The following is a 12,193-nucleotide window of genomic DNA, read 5'->3' as shown; positions in this document are numbered from 1 at the left end:
CAACGAAAGTGTGTTGTGGTTGAGCAGTTAGAGTAGTTAATAGCATCTGGTGCCGAATTTCGGAGAAGACTAGCTTGAGTGGCGGGGGAGGGGGGGGGGGGACTATGGGCTACATAGCCGACGAAGGTGTCAAGGAAATCCGGCGTCACATGTTTGTCACTTATTTTGCCGACTCCCGTTTCTGAGAAACGATGCGCTCATTGACCCCTCACCATCTCCCGCTTTAAATTCCGCCGGAAGCGGTTGATGGCGGCTTCGAAGAAGAAGAGATCTGGTGGAAATTGTACTGTGACAGCGGCGCCCGAGCCTCGTGGGGATACCATGTGTTGCCCCCACCCTACCACCGGCTGACGCGCAGTGGGTGGTGACAAAGTGCTAGGCCACGCCCACCGCAAGCGCCATTGGATGACACGCCCTGCTTCTGCTCCTCCCGCTAGGCGCAAGGCGCCACGCCGTGCGGCTTCACGCGCCAGTTCGCTGCTGTTCGTCGCCACCTCATGCGCTCAGTACCACGTACGTAGCTTTCGCAGTTCTACTTTACTAACCGTCTCCTCCAATGGAAAGCGACTAGTCAGCTCGTTATATGTCACGATACGCAGGAATGTGTCACGTAAATGTACCGGTATATCCCGTATACGTCAGCGTAAATGCATTTGTAAGTGCGCTACCCGTTAATATCGTTAGATTCCGTTGCTGCACCAACTAGCACAGTCTAAGCTCAAACATCATGACGTTCCATGACTAAACAATGCTGGCCTCAAAGAATCAACACAGATTCAGGAAAAACTATTCGTGTGAAACATATGATAACTTACAGAACGTAGAAGCAGGTGCGCAGTTAGATTCCGTCTTCCGAGATTTACGAAGGCCATTCGGCACACATCCTATATCGTCTGCGAACACCCAGGATACGATCATACGGAATATCTTCGTTACTACGTGATTCGCTCCATGAATATTTTACTACTAGAACCCTGTTGTTGTACGGGACGGTGAATGATAAACTGAAACGAAAGTAACAACGTGTGTGCCTTAAGCAGCTATTATTATCTCAATATACGAGTACATAACCCATTTATCAGGTAGGATCAGCAGCACTATAAAATTGTTCGTTGGCAGTGCTATAGTGTGAGAGAAAGTGTCGTAAGGAAATGTAAAATGATAACAACAATAACAAAGAGAAAAGACACGCTGTTTGATTCCTTGGGGTTTGGCTGATACTTGTAGATGCCAAAGTTATATTGTAATATGTGTCGTTATAATTATGATGAGTCTACATGACTACCTGTAACGCACGGATCATAGGTGCATCGTTAGCTGCAATCTAACTGTGCAATAAAACACAGATAATATTGCCACTAGTGTTGACCTTCCTGTCCTGAAACAGAGAGAACCCAGTACTGTCTGACTAAAAGATTAGTGGTGAACAACTTGAGAACATCACATTGTACAAGTATCAATATTAAATGTGAAAATCACGTAAAATGAGTATTGGTAACGCGAATGAATAGCTTAAATGTGTTATAGAGGATCTGGCAAAATGCAGTGCGTCTGTAAATGAAATAACGTAAAAGACGCTAGTGTAACCAGTTCTAGAGCACCAATAAAGTTAGAATTGCTTAAAGAATAGAACATTCAAGTATAAAACTGCTTCGAACGTCAGTTTACTTTACAAAAAAAATTAATTCAAATGGCTCTGAACACTATGGGACTTAACATCTGAGGTCATCGGTCCCCTAGAACTTAGAACTACTTAAACCTAACTAACCTAAGGACAGCACAAACATCCATGCCCGAGGATTTACTTTACAAATAAGTTAATGTATTAAACATTTTACGTTAAGTAAGTAAGCGATAAAAGTTTAGAAAAGGCTTGAAATTATGTTTAAAGTTTGTTGGATATCACTAAGTGCTCTCGTTAACAAATAGTGGATGAGTATGGTCTGAGTAATTTGCGCTTAGTTTTAAGCAAAAGTTAGTTTTTACGCAGTCTACATGACATCGTATCGCCTGAATTGCGTGTCGCACAACAATATAGTTTTTCAGTTGCATTCAGTGGTATACGTAGATATTGTCTGCAAAATGTGTTGCGAATAGTCAGTAATAAAGAAGTACCAACTTAAAATGTCACCCCTGATGCAGAAGTTTTACTGCAGAACAGGGAAAATAGAGTGAGGAATATATATATATATATATTATTTGTTTATTTTACGCTGCCCCCAAACGTTTACACAGTTTCTAACAGTAATACGTCTCTTACCATACTGAACTTTTAAGGTGAAGTTCTACATGTTAACGTGTGGATTATGAGATTATTTTAAATTTTTAAATTCGGTCAATAATTATCCTATAGGAAATATAGAAAATTAAATTTTTGTTTCCCCTGAAAGCCGTTAATAGGCAACCTGCAATTGAGATTGCATCATTGCCTGGAGCCCGTCAAGAGGCATGACAACAGACTAGGAAGCAATTGATTGGCGTGTTGCTAGGATCGCAGCAGAAATGCTCGGGGACCTTAAAAGGGAATACCTGGAAAAACGACGAGTTCTCACTAAACCGTGTTGGATAGGCCTACATTTAGAAAACACTACGGAGAAGACTGTGTGAACGTTCTGCTGCCTCTATGGTATATCTCGCGTAGGGAAGATGAGAATAAGACGAGAGATTAGGGTGCGTACAGAGAGAGAGTCGTTTTTCCCTCGCTCAACAGGTGAATCGACTGAGAGTGAAAATCAGTAATATTGGCAAGATGTATCTTCCGCCATGTACTATACATTGTTCTCTGCCTCGTGATGACTGGGTATTGTGTGCTGTCATTAGGTTAGTTCGGTTTAAGTAGTTCTAAGTTCTAGGGGACTGATGACCATAGATGTTAAGTCCCACAGTGCTCAGAGCCATTTGAACCATTTTTGAACTGTACATAGGCTTGCGTAGATGTAAGTTCTGGCCTAGAACTACAAACTGCTACACGTCATTTTTTCCGTTTCGTAGTACACTTGCAGATAATAGTGTGAATGCAAAGAACTTACTGAGACACTTCAATAGAGAAAATTAAAAAAAACGTTAGAAGCAATTCGTACGCAAACGTAACTTGCGCTTAGTGTGTTTAACGATCGCCGTCCGCCTTACGTTAGTCCGACAAAAATCTGCAAAAAATTAAGCTGTAATCTTCCAAAACAGATGGGCGTCTACTCTGTGTATCACATAGCCATTACATAAACCTCTGTTCCCAGATATTATAAGGAACGATCAGAAAGCTTCCGATCGAAGGCCGTACACTCCACAATCGATATAAGAATCAGGCAAAATCGCCGTGAGCAGTCATGCCGCCGACGCACCCTGCTGCACATCCACTCATCGAGGCCTTTAAGGGACCGAAGGCGTGATAATCGCATGGCGGTACATCAGGACTATAGGGCGGGCGCTGGAGTCTCTCTTATTTGAGTTGGCGCAACTTCGGCATTACGATATTTGCGAGACGGTGACGTCCAACAGCACCCCCTTGTCGCAGTTTCTGACGACATTTGAACAGGTCTGCTGCCCTATAAACATTCTTCATTCTCCGATGGATGTCTACCGGTGTCTGTACTTCGGCTGCCGAGAAAAGAATAACAGCACGTTGGTTCTGTTTGTACGCGATAGGTAATAACGTGCCATAGTTCAGGTTTCTGCATCTACCGTACGTACGCACCTCGAAAAGACACGAATGACACACTAATCCCTTGCTTACATGATGGCGCTTAAATACCCGCAACTGGAAACTTTTTGATTGCCGATTACAATAGCTACGCCAACAAAGTGGGAACAAGATTCTTTGAGTGCCAACGTGGCTTTTTTTTTTATGGAAACAGAAGTTAGGAGCATAGAAATCCGTAGGCTTCCTTCATCTTTTGCAGGTCATGAATTATTCTCGGAAAAGTTATCACCTACGGTCACATAATGGGCAAATGACTTTGCACGTTTCATGGTAACCGTAGTAGATTAGTACCTAATCTTGGAAAAACAGAGACTGTGCAATAAAGGAAAACCCTATAATAAAATCCGTCTGCCTTTTCAATAGCGTTCTTACTGTGGCATTGGATAAGGACGTGATGGAAAGTAATGTCTCTGACATGCATGAATGTCTCCGACATGAATTCGCAAGATGGGCAAGACGACGATCGTAATAATAACGTTGAACATGTTGTTGTCTCACTCTCGTTATTTCGTGCGCGCATTAGGGGATGTAGACAACGTGTCATATGGAAGTTTGACTCGGTCTCGGGAGCGTGCACGGATAGCCGAAGCTGGATCGAGTCCCGGTCCGGCACGTGTCGCTAAAACAGCTAATGTCAAACTATTCGCAATCAGCGAATATTTTTTTCAATAAAATTCTTAAAGATTTTTAAGTAAAACAAACGTTTTTGACATTCCACATACTCTAGATGTCCACATATTTATTTCTCAGCATAGTCGCACTGGTGACGAACACATTTCTCCCAGCGAGAGATTAGTTTTTTGATACCGTCCCGGTAGAATGTTTGACCTGTTGACGGAGCTCGTTTTTTATTATCGTGAAATAGGGGGAAGAATGTCGCGGATATGATACGTGAGTATGGGCGACAAGACGTCTTTCGTTGCTGCGCGATCTTTTCACGATATTCCACTGACAAACTTTCTCCTCCGAATCCGAAAATATCTTGTTGAACCTACCTTCACAAGGAGAAATGATCATCGCAACAAAATAAGAGAGATCAGAGCTCGCACGCAAACATTTAAGCGTTCGATTTTTCCGTGCGCTGTTCGAGAGTGGTACTGTAGAGAAATAGTTTGATGGTAGTTCGATGAACCTTCTTTCCAGCACGTAAGTGTGGATTACAGCTTAGTCATATAGATGTATACCCTGGATCACGACTTTACTTCACAAACAAATGGAGTTTTGGGTGTGTCTCAAGATGCATGCCAATGCATCACGATTTGTCTTTGCAAACATTATCAAAAATTTCAAGAAACTGTAAGAGAGAGGAATAAAATATACCACCTGCAAAGAATGACAAGAGATGAGACTAGCACAATTGACATTTGAACAGTGGTAACACACAATGAAAATGCCACTACGAGGCAACCTGAATGTCCGAGTGAGATCAACCAAAGTTATTATTATTATTGTTATTTTAATGTTCTGCACTTATTGTCATTCGTCTTCTTGCTTCCCACCACAATGTTGATAAATATGCATTACAATCTCTTAATTGTATATACTCTTTTAAATGTAGTTGGTCATGATCGAAGCAATCTTGTGACACATAACACGTTCTGGGGACTGCAGAACGGATATCTTATGCTGATGGGCGGCCAGACAGTCATGTCAAGCGGAATATGGCTACTGCTTGCCTTCTTGGTCCATCAGACACTGCAGTCTTCCATGAGCTTTTTACAAGTCTTTTCATCACATGAAATATTATTGAAGTGTTTAATTCTTCTTTAAATGTGTTGTTAATAATGCGTTTCGTTTCAAAATAAGGTATGTTAATTTTTTCAATATGTTTAATTTTTGTGTTTTTTTTGGTTAGAAAATCTTCTTTTTCATTCTTTTTCATTATCGTCTAAGCCACAGTGAGATGTTATCTACTGAATTTCAGTTTTCTTGTTGCTCTGTCGTAGACATTTAATTACTTCTTGGATTTCTTCAACTGAACGCCGGCCGCGGTGACCGAGCGGCTCTAGGCCCTTCCGTCCGGAACCGAGCGACTACGGTCGCAGGTTCGAATCCTGCCTCGGGCATGGATGTGTGTGATGTCCTTAGGTTAGTTAGGTTTAAGTAGTTCTAAGTTCTAGGGGACTGATGACCTCAGATGTTTAGCCCCATAGTGCTCAATCACATTTGAACCATTTTTTTAACTGAACGATTTTTGGATCTTGCGTGTTGACAACTGCCCCTATTGCTGCTCTAGGCTAGCAGAATGTGGCTGCTTTGTCGTACGTGTGTAAACAGTTGTTTAGCTGACTTGTTGCAGTTAACTTCACCTTGAAAATTTGAGTGGTATGCTCCTAAAGTATAGGAGAAAGGGAAAATTTTACTGTACATTCCTACGCCGATTCCTTCTTCTTCCATTAATGAACCGTCTATGTAGATGTGGAGTCACTAATCTTCAGGGTATCTCTGGTTTATTGTTTGCAATGCTGTAGCTTTCATTTTTAATTTATCTGTTTGACTTCTTTTATAATTACTCATTACCTCTAGCTGGTTTGCACTTGAGGAAGCAGAATTGGAAAGAGTCAGCAAAAGCAGTATCGTGTGAATTTGCAGTGCTCCAAGTGGTGACTACTAAATCTGTAAAGTGGTGCTGCCTTTCGAAGCAAGATTTTTCTTACGGCTGAAGCATCGTTTAGAAAACATGTCGATCTACACAACAAGCACAAGTCAGTCGCAAATCCACGCTGGCTAAGAGAAGTGGATGAGAAACGATCTCGGTCTGTCAGCCTGTGGTGCGGGCTTTACAAGAATCGTATGACTAGTCTTTATTACACTGGTGGGGCTCTAAACAGCCACAAGTATCTACAGTACCTAACAGATATACTGCCGCAATTATTGGAAGAGATCTCGCTAGACATAAGGCAATTCACGTGGTGCCAGCAGGTCGGACGTCCCTCCCATTCCGCACAGATAATAACAAACCGGGACAGAACATTTGGAGATGATTGGATCAGTCGTCCGGGAAACACAAATCGCCCTGCACTCTCATCAGCCTTAAATACCTCTGGGGTTCTGTCTGTGAGCAAAGTTAAAAGAACACCGACGACATCCAAAGATGTGAAACACCGTTTAAGATAGTCCTGTGCTGCGACAAGTCGAAATGAAATTCGACATGCAGTACCGTCTGAGTATCATCTATCTGGAGTGGATTTGTAGCATGCATCAGTGGTCAAGATCAATATTCTGAGAGCTTGATATGACAATTACAAAAAATTATCGTACCTTACTTAGGTGTTAGCATACATTTAGTACAGCAAACAGACCTCTTCTCCCGAAAGCAGGTCATTGGTTTACACTTCAGAGTGCTGTTATTTTGTTATTAGTTAGATGTCGCAGAAGCCCTCTTTGAAGGTTCTTTCCTGCATCATGGAAAAAGTAAAAACAATTCTGTTTGAAAAAGAAAAGTCAGTGTCATATTTCGGTAGCTATTAGGGTTAAAAATTATTTGAGTACGTCAAAATTCGCCGGATTATCCATTATAGCTTAGAGAAAACCTCACCGTGATATAATTACTCGTTCTGAATATATACACTCCTGGAAATTGAAATAAGAACACCGTGAATTCATTGTCCCAGGAAGGGGAAACTTTATTGACACATTCCTGGGGTCAGATACATCACATGATCACACTCACAGAACCACAGGCACATAGACACAGGCAACAGAGCATGCGCAATGTCGGCACTAGTACAGTGTATATCCACCTTTCGCAGCAATGCAGGCTGCTATTCTCGCTTTGGAGACGATCGTAGAGATGCTGGATGTAGTCCTGTGGAACGGCTTGCCATGCCATTTCCACCTGACGCCTCAGTTGGACCAGCGTTCGTGCTGGACGTGCAGACCGCGTGAGACGACGCTTCATCCAGTCCCAAACATGCTCAATGGGGGACAGATCCGGAGATCTTGCTGGCCAGGGTAGTTGACTTACACCTTCTAGAGCACGTTGGGTGGCACGGGATACATGCGGACGTGCATTGTCCTGTTGGAACAGCAAGTTCCCTTGCCGGTCTAGGAATGGTAGAACGATGGGTTCGATGACGGTTTGGATGTACCGTGCACTATTCAGTGTCCCCTCGACGATCACCAGAGGTGTACGGCCAGTGTAGGAGATCGCTCCCCACACCATGATGCAGGGTGTTGGCCCTGTGTGCCTCGGTCGTATGCAGTCCTGATTGTGGCGCTCACCTGCACGGCGCCAAACACGCATACGACCATCATTGGCACCAAGGCAGAAGCGACTCTCATCGCTGAAGACGACACGTCTCCATTCGTCCCTCCATTCACGCCTGTCGCGACACCACTGGAGGCGGGCTGCACGATGTTGGGGCGTGAGCGGAAGACGGCCTAACGGTGTGCGGGACCGTAGCCCAGCTTCATGGAGACAGTTGCGAATGGTCCTCGCCGATACCCCAGGAGCAACAGTGTCCCTAATTTGCTGGGAAGTGGCGGTGCGGTCCCCTACGGCACTGCGTAGGATCCTACGGTCTTGGCGTGCATCCGTGCGTCGCTGCGGTCCGGTCCCAGGTCGACGGGCACGTGCACCTTCCACCGACTACTGGCGACAACATCGATGTACTGTGGAGACCTCACGTCCCACGTGTTGAGCAAATCGGCGGTACGTCCACCCGGCCTCCCGCATGCCCGCTATACGCCCTCGCTCAAAGTCCGTCAACTGCACATACGGTTCACGTCCACGCTGTCGCGGCATGCTACCAATGCTACCAGTGTTAAAGACTGCGATGGAGCTCCGTATGCCACGGCAAACTGGCTGACACTGACGGCGGCGGTGCACAAATGCTGCCCAGCTAGCGCCATTCGACGGCCAACACCGCGGTTCCTGGTGTGTCCGCTGTGCCGTGCGTGTGATCATTGCTTGTACAGCCCTCTCGCAGTGTCCGGAGCAAGTATGGTGGGTCTGACACACCGGTGTCAATTTGTTCTTTTTTCCATTTCCAGGAGTGTATTTTGATTCTCTGTCTTCACTGCCTCAGCCGGCGTATATGCACAGACCGTCCAAAAAGTTCAGAGACTGCTGTTATTCCTGGCGAATGCGCGACGTCATCGCAGAAACTACAGTGCCAGCTTGAGCTACCAACTGTAAGCAACAAAATACACACAGGTGACGACACTTAGTGTTATCAATACGAACCTACCACAAAACGACGAAGTGCAGAAATTCAGTTGTTGGGTCAACGCTTTGACGACACGATCAGCATTCAAGACAACGTGACGCCCGAGTTGAACAACATTCCAAAGAACAACTTTTCTGACCTTTTTACATGGTTGTATGAACATTATGTGGTTTTACTTTAGTGCGGGAGACCATGCAAAACACCTGAAGCTTTAATGTTTTAGTTTCTCTATCCTTTTTAACCAGTTTCGAATCTTTTTTGCACTGGGGGGCTAGAGCGTGTCTCGTGTTTCCGGTAGCGTTCGATTCGGAGGTGATCGATTCGAATGCTGGCCGTGGAAGATATTTTTACCACCAGTTTTTGGTTCAAAAGGGGAGGAAAGGTGTTGGAATAAAGAACCTGATGGGTTACCTTCTCATTGTCCTAGGTGAATCCCAAAGCTATCAGCGAACTGAGAGCCTGTGATAGTGTTGACGGTGATCTCTCCGACAGATGCGGATTTTGAGTCTGGTCATCTCTCCCTTGCCTCATCATCAAACAACGCAAACGACTCCTCACCATACTCACAATAATTAGAGTCACTTGCACTCAACAGATAAACTTACGACATGACTTTCTGACAAGGTGACTGAACAAACCCTCGGAGTTCTTCAGCTGACAATGCCATCCTTTCGTCTCCAAACGAGTTTTCCTTCAAAGTGGCACGTAATATTGTTTATTCTTAACTCTTCTAATAACAGATATATTGATGCAAGTATTTGTTTAACACAATTCTGCATCTTGAAGATTTCTTGGGTGTTGAGCCGGATGACGTCGTCTAACAGGTTCGATATTTCGGCACGCGTGTAGACTTCAGGAACGCCTGAAGATGGCAACAAGTCGGCTTGCCGAAATATCGTGCCTCTTGGGCGACGCCACGCGGCTCAATACCCGAGAAATTTTCAAAATTTCCGTGCGCCGGGGAAACCTCAGATCACACACAATTCTGTATATTTGCAACTCCATTAATTTTGTGTATCACACCATGAAATGTGGCTCCAGAAATCGGATATCGTGGGTAGTTTTCATTCCGATGTAGTCCAAACATCGAGGAACCAAGTCTGAACTCTACACCTGAAAAATACAACCAGCGAAAGAGCCGAAAAGTCTTGTACAAAAATGGCAACTCGGCTGCAAACCCAAAAACTTATAAATAATGTCGACGACTCTACCAGCTGTAAATGAATTGCACTATCGCACCAAAACTAAAATTTAATTTTTATTGCACTAATTCAACTGGAAATCAGAGGCGTGTTGCGCTTTCAGTCCAAAAAGATTGCAGAAGTTTCTCGAAACTAACATAGATTTAGTATTTCAAAATAATATTAGTTTGGAAAAGCCGCCATTACTTCGTGGCACACGATTTTTCTCCTGTCCAGTTTCGACAGCCGAAAAGTTAGTAAGCGTCCTACCGAACAACGAAAGAGTTATCACTTTCCATCTGACGCTGACACCCGGTTCCTCAAAAAATACCGTCCTTAGATTCGTTGTATACGAAATGGTAACTTTGCATTCTTGTAGTAACAAGATCATTTCTAGGCATATGTATTCATTAGTTACATTTTCATTTTTTTTTTGTTACATTTACGTCCACACGCTGCAACCCAACTTACCGTGATTAACGTACGGTAGGTCTGGCACCACAATCATAACTCTGCTGCCGGATATTCAACAAGCACAAATATTTCTCCATGCTGAGGATACAAATGTTATAATGAAGTCTAACGGAGGAACTACAAACAAACGGACTGCCACTGATCTTAGATACAATACAGTACATATAGTTCGTTATTTTTTTTAAATCGCTACACTGTGGGAAGTAAAGCACTAGAGAATATCAGTAAATGAAGCAATTTTATAAATTTTCAGGTGTTTATATCGATAACAGCCTGAACAAAAAATATCATGGTACAAGTCCAAAGCGTCTCATAAGCGCAAATTTCATGTTTCGGAGACCAGCAGACTTAGGAGATGAAAATGTCAAAAACTTGACTTACTTTTCTTGTTTTCATTCACTAATGGCTAATGGCGTCACTTTCCAGGGCAACTCTAGTTTGCACGTTGCAGTAAGGATATTATATCATGCCCACTCTCGAACTTCTGCTAGACAGTCTTTTAAACAGTTAGACCTACTAACAAGCTCACATACTTGTACTGCCTTATGTCAATTAACAAAAAATTGCAGTTCGAAAACAGAAACGTTCATAAATATAATACTGTGAGGAACAATGAGATACACTATCTTTCATTCAGTTGTAATGTGGTACGGAAAGATATTCAGCCATAAAAATCTTTGACCACTTACTCCGTGATGTGAAGAATCTAATAGATTATAAAGCTAATTTTGAACAAAAGCTGAAATAATATCTGTTTGACAGATCTTTCTGCTCTATTGCACAGTTTGTTATGAAGAATGCTTTAATGTGTGTGTGTGTGTGTGTGTGTGTGTGTGTGTGTGTGTGTGTGTGTGTGTAAGGGTGGGGGGATGAGAGAAAAAGAGATAATAAATCAATGTCCATAAAAAAAAATTAGCGCTATGTAAAGGTTTAAATTAAAGGACAGTGACACAAACGCTCAGCGTATTGCCATATTTTTCACTGAGAAAGCGCATTGCAATTCGAAACTGACTCATTCCACTTCAAAGCCAGACGCTGCAGTTTACATAAAAGACGCATAGATATAACTTAATAGCCAGTCACTGTCGGTTAATAATCTACAGTTGTGCGTTGCTTGGAAACAAAATACTAAAACTACTACTACAACTGAAATCAAGTTATTATTGTGGTCCACCTTGTGCAAAAATAAAGTGATACTAAGTTTTATGTAGCAACGAAAATGTTTTCCGTTTCTGCCGTGGCAGCAGTACCTTTTCTTACTTATTCTGAAAATATTTGTGAACATTAAGAAATACTGTAATGCTGCTTCTAATAGCTGGTTCGGTCTTCACTATCATTTTGATTCCTCTTTACTTCTGTTGTTTGTATTCGGTGGTCCAAATTTTTTAAGTTGCTTAACTCAGTTATACCTCTATAACACAATCTATAAAAGAGCATACGTTTTAGTGAACTCTGTTTGAATCTCTGCCACATAAAGCGCTCATACAAAACATTAAACTTACTTACTTAATTCTACCATTGAAGCAACTAGGTGAAATATGCAGGTTGCGCGCTCTGTTAAGACCATGAACAGGAAATTGCTGTTAGGAATTGGTTGGAACTGTAAAATTCTACATCAGTGGTTCTGGACATGTTCACCGGTTACGAGTTATTTAGCATTGAAGTTAGTC

The 12,193-nt window shown here is 42.9% G+C and overlaps 1 protein-coding gene across 2 annotated transcripts in view; it reads left to right on the top strand.

Moving 5' to 3' along the window:
- The first annotated feature begins 451 nt into the window (after positions 1-451).
- Positions 452-12,193, top strand: part of LOC126298887 (homeobox protein engrailed-like ceh-16) — a 157,273-nt gene continuing 145,531 nt past the window's right edge. For both annotated transcript variants that reach the window (XM_049990421.1, XM_049990420.1), the window contains exon 1: positions 452-513. The gene's annotated coding sequence lies outside the window, so the exon portion shown is untranslated. The remainder of the gene's footprint in view (positions 514-12,193) is intronic.

This window comes from Schistocerca gregaria, chromosome X (assembly GCF_023897955.1).
Source record: "Schistocerca gregaria isolate iqSchGreg1 chromosome X, iqSchGreg1.2, whole genome shotgun sequence".
NCBI classification, from domain to species: Eukaryota; Metazoa; Arthropoda; class Insecta; order Orthoptera; family Acrididae; genus Schistocerca; species Schistocerca gregaria.
The sequence above is the reverse complement of the archived record's forward strand: the minus strand, read 5'-3'. Positions and strand labels throughout refer to the sequence as shown.